Below are 12,087 nucleotides of genomic sequence, written 5' to 3' on the forward strand. Positions count from 1 at the left end.
ACATAGAAAGAGGGAGAAGCAGGCTTCCTGTGGGGAGCCCAAGGCAGGACTCAATCCCAAGACCCCCGGGATCACACCCTGAGCCCAAGGCAGACATTCAACCACTGAGCTACTCAGGTGCCCCAAACCTCATCAGTCTTAAAGCTTTACAGATCCTTTTGTATCATCTTCAACCTTTTTCTCACAAGGTGGGGCACTTTGTCTGTTGTCCTTGTGTCTGATCTCAGTACAAAAGGAGCCAATATCCTAGTTGAAGAGTTCCAGGTAGGCATCAGGGGAGCCTGGGAGTTTGAACTGCAGGGGCTGTGAGCACCAGCCAGAGAACATGCATTCTTTACCCCATTATCAGCCACTCTGCAGTTCTAATTTTGACGAGAGCAAGACAATTGTTAAGTGGAGTGCTTCTCACTTAGCAGCGTAATCAACCATAGCTTTAACAGCCTCCCATTGGGTCAGCAATCACTTGTGTTTCCTGAGGGACAGGAGTGGGAGCCAGGGCCCTCTGAAAGTAGCAGGTAAAAGCAGCTGAAGGAAATTAAATGGGCAGTTTTTTAAAAAGATTTTATTTATTTATTCATAGAGACACACAGAGAGAGAGAGAGAGAGAGAGAGAGAGAGGAAGAGGGAGCCGGACATGAGACTCGATCCCGGGTCTCCAGGATCACACCCCTGGTTGCAGGCGGCGCCAAACCGCAGCACCACCGGGGCTGTAAATGGGCAGTTTTTATCTTTAACTCTGAGACATGTATAGCCTAAGGCAATCCAGAGAGTGCAGACTTGGAGCCCTTTGCCCTCTGTTTCTAGGCTCTTAGGTCACTCTTCCTTGAGGTACGGTCCTCGGAGCACATCTACCAGAAGCATCTCAAAAGCTTGTCAGAAGATGCTTCACCTCAGACTACTGACAGAATCTCTGGCAGTGGCACCCTGGCATTGTCACTTTCCTGGGAATAAAAACTACTGCCCTTACTGTGAGGAGCCTTGGTTTAGCCTTCCTACTCCTTCCATTCAAATAGGTTTCAGTGTTATAACCACATATAAACACCATGATAATGGAAGTGCATAGGAACTGAGCACTTACTTTGTGCCAGCCACCGTGCTAAGTGCTTTGCACATTACTATGGCATGTATAATCCCCACAATTGCCAAGTGACACAAGGAATGTTATATGTAGCTCACAGATTAAAAAAAAAAAAAAGGTTTGGTAAAGCAAGGATAAACAGCTAGTAAGTGGCAGACCTGGAATTCGAATCAAGGTCGAGCCATCCCCAAAGGTTGAGTGATCTGAACCATTATCCTACCCTGCCTTCAACAATCATTCTAAAGCTGATTCTCATAGTACTCAGTGGTCCTTAAGAGATTTGAGGAAACGGTGAGATGCAAAGTTGTCACTGCTGTGGAGGAACACAGCATATCTCTGATGTCATTTTGTCACCAGACCTTTCCCCCACCCCCAATATTCTTTCTCTGTCCTTTTATACTGTTTTTAGCACTCTCCCCTGCTTGCTGAGGGTAAATCTGACTCCTCTGCTTACCTGACCTTTCAGCATTCTGGACACTGATATTTGTTTGGGTGGATCCTCCATTACAAAAGTGAATTAATTCAAAGCATGCTTTCCATGTAATAGGTGTTCGGTGTGTCCTCTGAATGCTTGTCGTATGACTGTCAACCTTGCGGGTTCAAAGTTTACCTCAGCCAAGTTCTGTCATTCCCCTTCAGGAAGCCTGCTTATCCCTCTGCCTGTGTCTCTGCCTCTCTCAGTGTGTCTCTCATGAATAAATAAATACAATCTTTTTTTAAACTCTCTTATTATCATTGAACAAACTGGGTGTCACTATTATGCAGTTCAACTTACCAGTTCATAGCGTGGTTGGTTTTTAAAAACACCCACCACCTCAGTTTCTCAGTATGCTGGCCTTCATGGGGCTGCCACAGACCTGCTTTTAGAAACTGACCTATCTGGAAACAAGCACAAGTTGGGTTCCTTATTTTTAGAAAGGGCATTTATTATTGGCCTCTAATAATGCCAAGTACATAAATAAAGAGGATAGCCTCCCTGGATGGTGACAGATGGCAACACCAGTTGCCTGGATAGCCTTTGACAAGTCCTTTCTTCCTCTCTGGGTCTAATCTGAAATAGAAGGACCTCGGATTAGATGACAGATAAAGGTCCTTCTATTTCTAAACCTTTATCACAAAATGCCAAAAGTAGTTCACCTTCTAAAACAATCTATCTTTCCACGAGTACTTGCATTAGTTCCATGCTCAACTGCTCTAATAAAAGACAGTCAAATATTGTGTTTGAAACAACATAGCTCATTTTTCATTTCCCTAATCCAAGCAGGTTGGGTCCAGGGCTGGTATACAGGTTTGAAGGTGTGAAGGGCACAGGTTCCTATCTTCTTTCTCCCCACTCTGTTAATGTTCCAACTGATAGGAAGGGAGAGCATGGGCAGTGGAAGGCATGTTCTTTCTTTCTTTGTTTATTTCTTTGTTTCTTTCTTTGTTTCTTTCTTTCTTTCTTTCTTTCCTTCTTTCAGGGGCCCAATTCAAAAGTTTCATGAATAACTTCTAATTGAATCCTATTGGCTAAGAACTCAGTCACTTTAGGTTGCCTAGGTGGCATACTTGGTTGAGAACCCAACTCTTGGTGTTGGCTCAGGTCTGATCTCAGGGTCAAGGGATCAAGCCCACATTGGGCTTGATTCTCATCATGGAATCTGCCTGAATTTCTCTCTCTCTCTTCCTCTGCCTACTCCCTGCTCTCTCTCTCTCTCTCTCTCTTTCTAAAATAAATAAATAAATCTTTAAAAAAAAAGAACTCAGTCACTTGGCTGCATGTAGCTGCAAGGGATGTTGGAAAATGTGGTTTTTACCTAGGCTATCATATGCAGTGAAAGCTTCCATTACTATAGGAAAATGTGAGGATAAATATTGTGGGGAGTCAACAAATGGTCTCTGCCACTATATTGTTAATGAATTACCTTGTTTTTCTCTTTCCCCGCCAAAGATTTCTTCTTGGTTCACTGGCTTGTTCCTCGGTGGCTGTAACAAGCAAGAAGGTTCTTTTTTATAAATTATTTATTTGTTTGAGAAGGGGGAACAGAAGGGGAGAGACAGAGAAGCAGATTCCCCGCTGACCACAAAGCCTAATGTGGGGCTTGATCCCAGGAAGCTGAGATCACGACCTGAGCCGAAACCAAGAGTCATATGCTTAACCAACGGAGCCACCTAGGTAACCCCCAAACAAGAAGGTTCTTGATGAAAGAGGTAGGACAGAATCCCATGGCCTGCTGTGAACTAGGATTGGGGCTGGTCTCAGGTGAACTTTGGATCCAAATGGGTTGGGATATCTGTTCTCCAAGTGGCTATCATCTGTAAAATCTAATCAAGCTGCTGGAGAAAGTCATCCAAATCTTTGAATGAATTTCATCCTTCAGCTGGATTCAAACCATAGGCATCATTAGTAAGGCTTTGGAAAGAACTGGTGGCCGTGGGTTTTTTTTTTTTTTTTTGGTCCATTTATTTGTGTTAGCATACATGTTATTTACCATTATAAAGAGCATGATTTTTGGTATCAGATTACTGGGACTGAGGAAATCTTTCATCACTCTGATCTTTAGTTTCTTCATTTGTTAAAATGCAGTAAAATAATCCAATTCAAGGGATGGTTGAGAGAATTATATAAGCCAGGGACTATGAAATCCCCCAGATTATTGTGCATACTAGGTACTCAATAAATATACTTTGTATCAACACTAACAATACCATGAATGATTCATTTATTAACTACTTATTATGTATGTGCCAGGCGGTATGCTAGCTTCTACATAAATGGCTGGTTCATATCTGTAGTTTTTAGTCATAGAAAGCTCCTTTACAAATAGTTGCTTCATTAGGGCTTTATGAATGAATATGGGTTACTTCTCTCACTTAACAGAGAGCAGAAACTTGCTGAATATCTGGCAAAGGGCTTAAATGGGGAGACAGTCCTTGGAGAGAGCGAACCAATGGTCCTAATTTGGTGATCGTTTCCATTTCTTTCTTCCTTCTATAAAACTCAGTTCGCTGAGTTTTCCCTGCTCTTTTGATACTTTGCCTGTCAGCCCTGTTAGAGAACATCTGGTATCTGAGAACTGTAAGTCTTAAAAGTCCTTAACATTCTCCCTCTCTGAATCATGCTACCTTGAGACTAGTAGTACAGTTGACCCTTGAACAGCACAGCTTTGAACTACATGGGTCTATTTTTTTGATACAGTACTGTAAATCTATTTTCTCTTCTTTTTAAAAATATTTTATTTATTTATTCATGAGAGACACAGAGAGAGAGGCAAAGACACAGGCAGAAGGAGAAGCAGGCTCTATGCAGGGAGCCTGATGTGGGACTCAATCCTGGGTCTCCAGGATCACCCCTGGGCTGAAGGCGGCATTAAGCCGCTGAGCCACCCAGGCTGCCCTATTTTCTCTTCTTTATGATTTTTTTAATAACATTTCCTTTTCTCTAGCTCACATATTATAAGAATACATTATATAATACATATAACATACAAAATATTTGTTAACTGGCTGTATGTTGTCAGTAAGGCTCAGATCAACAGTAGGCTCTTAGTTAAGTTTTGGAGGAATCAACTGTTATACACAGATTTTTGACTGCACCAGGGTTCAATGCCTCCAATCTCCACATTGTTCAAGGGTCAACTATAGTTTCAATAACAGATATCCCATTTACTGGCCATGTAACCTTGGATAGGGACTCACTTCCCATGCTTGTGAAATGAGTGTATTAATAATACTCACGTTATAGGTTTTTGTGAGGATTGAAAGAGATAATATACACAAACAGCTTTAGCATGGTGCCTGGCAAGTAGTAATCAATAAATGTTAACTATCTTCATTCATGTGTTAGTTTATTTACTCAATGATTGTTTGTTAAATGCTGGAAATGAGCTAGACGCTGTGCCTTTCAAAATCTTCCAACCTCATTGGGAAGTCAGGACAAGATGCATTCTCTGAAATGTTAAATGTAAAGCTGAATGTGATCCATGGCAAAGAAAACAAGACAAGGCCAGGGAAGGAAGAGATCACTGGCCCAGAGCTGTGTTTTTAAAACTTTCCTCACCTGAGTCTCATTTCCATCAAAACTTGGAGCCATTTTTTTGGATCACAATCTAAAATCAGTGGACTAGAGTAAGACTCAGAGTGGAAGAAGAGCAGGCTTGGACAGATTGTAAAGGCCTTCAAGTGGTCAGGCAGAAAATTTGATATTGACTGCTTTAGCTCAGAGTTTCCTAACCAGTGTGCCAGGATTACAAAGAAGCCCCAGGCCAGTCACCAAGGCCAGCAAGCAGCCTGCTTATTTGTTTCTCACAGCATGTTATGCAATTGGTACCATTTGCTACGCCTGCCATGCCTTGCAAAGGGAAGCATTGCTTCAGATCACCCAGAAGCCATACACTGGGTAAGGATTTGGAAGCATATCCCACCATCAGAGGGAAGAATAAAGAGACCTGGATTAGGACACGGAGAGTTGCCTAATCCCTGAGTCACATTGTGGAGGGTCCAAATCCAGGATCCCTCTGTCATTTCCCCACTATCTACTGATGGCAAACAGCTACTAATACTCTACTTTCTAGAAACCCAAACTTGTCCCTATTGAAAAGAGAAAGGAAAAAAAAAACTACCTCAATGCCCACGCCCACAAGCCTGCCCTGTGGGAAAAGTCTTTGAAGATGGCATCATAGTCCAGGTATCCAGAGCAAACTGGCAGGCTCTGTGTATTGTGTAAAAATTGCTGAACACACTTTCCTCTTCCTCAACCCCAAGTAAAGATACCCAAGGGTTTCACAACAATGGTTTTGTATCTTACTAAATAAAATAGATATTTGGTTCCTGCTTGACTGAGGTTTGGTGGACTTTCCAGAATTTTCTCTCCATACCTGTCCCCTTCTCTAGATTATCAGGATTCTTGCTGTAAACATCAGAAACCAACGATAACACAGAACCAAACAAAACAACTGAAAAAAAGGAATTTGTTGAAAGGATGTTAGGGGTGGAAGGCTCCCAAAACCAAGGGGGAAATTAGAGAACCAGACTTGGAAGATGACATGAACAAAAGGGGTCCCAGGGTCCTCGAGGAAGCACACAGCCTTCTTTCAGCAGAAACAGTATGACCGGGACACAACTGGAGAGACTGGGCATTGCTGAAACTACAGTGACTAGATACTAACCATCCCTGTCTCTCAGCTAGTTTCTCCAGATTCTTCAATCCCAGGAGAGGGAGAAAGAGAGATCTTTACCCTTCAACTTCTGTAGTTGAGGCAGGGTACTGTATCCCACCAATATCTCACATCTTGGGAGATCTCCCTTCAAATAGGAAGAGGATGAATGATAGATAACAAACAAGCAAACTAACAAGTAAAGCAATGTTCTTTCAAGCCTGCCACACTATGATTTTCAAACCACATATTATTGAGTTATGAGATTAATTTCATGGGTGTCCAATTGACTTTTTTTGTTTTAATTTTAATAGTTTCATTGAGGTGTGATTGACATAATTGCACATATTTAAAGTATAAAGTTTGATAAACTTTGACATGTGTATGTACCTGTGAAAGCATCAATATGATAAAAATAATTAACGTGCCAATCATTCCCTCAAAGCTTCTTCAAGCTTCTTGGTGATCCCTTGCTCCTGGTCCACCTACTTTCTAGAAACATGTTTCTGTCCCCAGGCAACCACTGATCCACTCTGTCACGATAGACTAATTTGCATTTGCTAGAAAATGGAATCATATAGTATACACTCACTCTTCTTTTGTATAGATTCATTCAATCAACAGAATTACTTTGAGATTCATCCTTGTTACATATGTCAATAATTCATTCCTATTTTGTTGATGAATTACAATTCCATTGAATGGGATATGATTTGCCCATTCACCCGTTGATAGACCTTTGGGTTGTATGATGGTTTGTTTGATGCTTCAAACTTGATGAGGCTACAGTCCTCAACTATTTAATTAAATGCTAATTTGGATATTGCTGGGAAGATATTTTGTAGATGTGATTAATGTTCACAATTAGTTGACACGAGGTAAAGGAGATTATCCTAGACAATCTGGGTAGGCCCAATTCCATCAGGAAGAGGAAATTCTACCTGTGGAATGTGACTTCAGTTTTGCACAGAAACTGTGATGTTATTGATGCTCTTCATCAAATTGAGGAAGTTCCCTTCTATTTCTAGTTTGTTCTCTTTTCCAGAATGTTGGATTTTGTCCATTTTTTCCATATCTATTGAAATGATCATATGATGTTTCATTTTTTGTTGATATGATTATTAATTGACTGATTTTCAAATACTAACCAAAACTTACATTTCTGAGATAAACTCTAGCTGATCATAATATATTACCCAGTTATCATATTCTTGGATTCAGTTTGCTAAAATTTGGTTTGGAATCTTCGCATCTGGTTTCATGATGGATATTTTTCTGTAACTTCTTTTTCTTGTACCAACTTTGGTCATGCTGTTCTCATAGAATAAGTTTGGAAGGTTTCCCTCCTCTTCAACTTTTTAGAAGGGTTTGGGTAGAATTCAAATCATTTTTTTCTGTAAATACTTGGTTAGGTTCACCAGCAGAACCATCTGGACCTGGAGTTTCCTTGTGGGTAGGGCTTTAATTACAAATTCAATTTCTTTTATAGATGCAATGCTATTTAGGTTATTGATTTCATCTTGAGTGAGCTTTCCTAGATTATGTCTTTTATTATTTGTGCATTTCATCCAAGCAGTTGACTTTTTAAATTTTTTTTTTTTAATTTTTATTTTATTTATTTATGATAGTCACAGAGAGAGAGAGAGGGGCAGAGATACAGGCAGAGGGAGAATCAGGCTCCATGCACCGGGAGCCCGACGTGGGATTCGATCCCGGGTCTCCAGGATCGTGCCCTGGGCCAAAGGCAGGTGCCAAACCACTGCGCCACCCAGGGATCCCAAGCAGTTGACTTTTTAGAAATAAAGTTGTTCATAATATCCCCCATTTCCCTTTTAATATTTCTATTGGTGTCAATTCTCTCATTAATTAGTAATTTATCTCATTAATTGGTAATTAACTGGTATTTTGGCATTAGATGTGGATCCAACTTCATTCTTTTGCATGTAGATATCTACTTTTCCTAGTACCATTTGTTGAAAATACTGTGTTTCCCTATCAAGTGGTCTTGGTACTAATCATTTGACCATATACATGACAGTTTATTTCTGAGCTCTCTATTCTATTTAACTGGTCTATGTGTCTGTCTTTATGCAAGTACCCTATTATTTTTTATTTGTAATACAATTATGGAGTAGAAATTGCTATAAGCTTGGGTAAATATTTTGGAATAATTGCAGAAAAGTCTTGCAGTATCCTAACATTTTATATTTTCAGTACTATACTGTTTGATTACTATAGCTCTGTAGTTTTTGTTTTGAAATCAACAAAGTGTGAGTCCTCCAGCTTTGTTCTTCTTTCTCAAGTTTGTTTTGGCTGTTCAGATCCCTGGAGAGTCCATAAAAATTTTAGGATGGGGGCACCTGGGTGGCTCAGTATTTGAGTGTCTGCCTTTGGCTCACGCCATGATCCTGGGGTCCTGGGATCAAGTCCTGCATCAGGCTCCCCACAGAGAGCTTGTTTCTCTCGCTATGTTTCTGCCTCTCTCTTTGTGACTATTGTGAATAAATAAATAAATAATCTTTTTAAAATTTTAGGATGGGCTTTTTTTTATTTCTGCAAAAAACATTATTGGGATTTTGTTGGGGATTTCATTGAATCCCTGGGTCACCCTGGATAGTATTAATATCTTAACATTAAATCTTCCAATCATGTTGGCAAAACTGGACCCCTATCTTAAACCATTCACATAAAACAACTCGAACTGAATTAAAGACTTAAATTTAAGACCTGAAACTGTAAAACTGCTAGGAGAAAACACAGAGGAAAGCCCCTTGGCAACGATTTTTTGTTGTTGTTGTTAAGGCACTAAAAGCATAAGCAAAAAAAAAAAAAAAAAAAGCAAAATGAGTGGGACCACATCAAACTAAATGCATCTGCACACCAAAGGAAACGGTCAACACGGGATCCCTGGGTGGCTCAGTGGTTTAGCGCCTGCCTTTGGCCCAGGGCATGATCCTGGAGTCCTGGGATCAGGTCCCACGTCAGGCCCCTTGCATGGACCCTGCTTCTCCCTCTGCCTGTGTCTCTGCCTCTCTGTGTCTCTCATGAATAAATAAAATCTTTTTAAATAAATAAATAAATAAATAAATAAATAAATAGAAACCATCAACAAAATAAAAAGACCACCTATAGAATGGAAAAAAATATTTCCAAACTATTTATCTGATAAATGAGTAGTACCTAAAATATATAAAGAACTCGCATAACTCAATTGCAAAAGAGTAAATAATCTGATTCAAAGTGGGCAAAGGATCTGAATAGTCATTTTTCCAAACAAGATATACAAAGGACCAAGAGGTACATGAAAGGGTGGCCAACATCATTAATCCTTGGGGAAATGCAAATCAAAACCACAATGAGATATCACCTGACACCTATTAGAATGGCTATCATAAAAAAAAAAAAGATTAGAGATAACAAATGCTGGCAAGGATGTGGAGCAAAGGGAACTCTTGTATACTGCTCATAGGAATGTAAATTGGTACAGCCATTATGGAAAACAGTATGGAAGTAAGTTCATGGGGAAAACTTAAAAATAGTAATTTCACTTCTGGGTATATATCTGAAGGAAATAAAATCATTATCTCAAAAAGATGTCTGCACCCCCATGTTCACTGAAGCATTATTCATTACTCATGGTAGCTAAGACATGGAAACAACCTAAGTCAACAGAAGAATGGATAAAGATGTGGTATGTACACCCACACCCACACCCACCCACCCCCCACCACCCCCCCACACACAGACACACACACGCGTGTGCGCTCATTCTGGAATGTTACTCAGCCATTAAAACAAAAGGAAATCCTGCCATTTGAGACAACATGGATAAACCCAGGGCACTCAGCTAAGTGAAATGAACCAGACAGAGAAACACAAATATTGTGTAGTATCATTTATATGTGGAATCACATCTATTTAAGATAGATAGATAGATAGATAGATAGATAGATAGATAGATAGATGTCAAACTCATAGAAACACAGAGCAGAATGGTGGCTGCCAGGGGTGGGGGAAATCAGGAGATGTTGGACAGAGGATACAACCTTTCAGTTATAAGATGAATAATTTTAATGTGCAGCATGATGACAATAGCTCATAATGCTGTATTGTACACTTGAAATTTGCTAAGAAAGTAGCTCTGAAGCATTCTCATCAAAGAAAAAAGGTAACTATGTGACAGGATGACTGTATCTATTAACTTGATTTTGGTAATCATTCCGCAATGTGTACATGTATCAAATAATCATATTGTATACTTTGAACATGTTTAATTGTATTTGTCGATCGTACCTCCATAAACCTTGGTGTTGAGGGAAGAGAGTTGACACCTAGAGACTAGATCCATTAAATCTCTGTACCAACACTTGATAGATATTTGATAAATATTCCTGGAATGAAGGAACGGATCCCCAGTGGCAGCTAAAGGACTGCAATGGGCATTTGGTGACTGGATGGGGTTATCCTCAGTTGGGATCAGAAGGAATTTTTGAAAAGTTGTCAGCCATTGGATATAAGGACTTAGGATGAAAGAGATTTGTTGCCAATGGTCTTAACAAATTCTAGCAAGATGTTCTGGTTTTAAATGTTTTCAACTCTTACTGTGTTACTATCATCTGTAAGGTATCTGTCACCTTGAGAGTTGTATGATTCTATATTGTTTCTTCAAGTGCTGTATCTTGAAATTCCTTTGTTTGCACAATGCTGAGATTCTTCTTATATGATGTGATTTTTAAAAAGATTTTATTTATTCATTCATGAGAGACACAGAAGAGAGAGGCAGAGACATAGGCAGAGGGAAAAGCTGGCTCCTCACAGGCTCCCCATGCTCAACCACTGAGCCACCCAGGTGTCCCATATACTGTGTTTTGACATGCATGATTTCCTGAGAGAACTTCAGAAAAGAGAATTTCTGCCTAGTGAGGAATAGGGAGAACATTTTCAGTGTTTCTTTGGGGAAAAGTGCAAACGAAAGAAGAAAATGAGAAAAAGTAACTTCAGTTACAGAAAAAAAATGAGATCCCTCAAAATGTTCAGTAAACAGTTAATATGGTAGTTAACTAGTATCAATTTTACTTATTTATTTAACTATTAGCAATTTTTAAAGGGCCATTTATTTCCAAAAAATCTGAAGGAAATAAATACAAAATACTTTGTCTTCCAATCAGTGAATGTGGGATGTGTTTCCATTTTTTTTAAATCTTTTTTAATTTCTTAAAGCAATGTTTTGGTTTTGTTTTACATTGAGGTATAACTGGCATATAACATAGTAGTTTCAGGTGTACAACATAATAATCCGGTATTTGTATACACTGTGAAATGATCACCACAATAAGCCTAATGACCATCTGTTACCATACATAGTTATAAAATCTCTCTCTTACGATGAAAAGCAATGTTTTGTTTTGGAAGATATTTTCACTTGGAATGGAACTCTAATTTGACTACTTTTTCAATACAGTAGTCCCCCCCTTATCCATTGGGAGTATATTCTAAGACTCCCAGTAGATAACTAAAGCCATGCATAGTGGTGAACCCTAATGTATTATGTTTTTCCTATACATGCATACCTATGATAATGTTTAACTTATAAATTAGGCATAGTAAGAGATAAGAACAATAACAAATTAAAACAATTATAACAATGTACTGTAATAAAAGTTATGAGAATATGCTTTGTCTCTCTAAATACCCTACTATACTGTACCCACCTTTCTTCTTGTGATGATATGAGGTTGGGCTGGAGCTAATGGCTTGCTTTCAATGAATAGAATAAAGTAAAAGTGGTGGGATGTCTTCTCTAAGATTAGGTTATAAAAGACCGTGACTTCTGTCCTATTCACTTTCTCTTTCTGGCTCTTCTTGCTGGTCTAT

General features: G+C 39.3%; 1 protein-coding gene across 1 annotated transcript in view; it reads left to right on the forward strand.

Annotated features, from left to right (window-relative positions):
• The first annotated feature begins 3,115 nt into the window (after positions 1-3,115).
• The window catches only part of TMEM164 (transmembrane protein 164), a 198,794-nt gene continuing 189,822 nt past the window's right edge, over positions 3,116-12,087 (forward strand). The window contains exon 1 of the mRNA XM_025431456.3: positions 3,116-3,268. The gene's annotated coding sequence lies outside the window, so the exon portion shown is untranslated. The remainder of the gene's footprint in view (positions 3,269-12,087) is intronic.

This window comes from Canis lupus, chromosome X (genome assembly GCF_003254725.2).
Source record: "Canis lupus dingo isolate Sandy chromosome X, ASM325472v2, whole genome shotgun sequence".
Lineage (NCBI taxonomy): Eukaryota > Metazoa > Chordata > Mammalia > Carnivora > Canidae > Canis > Canis lupus.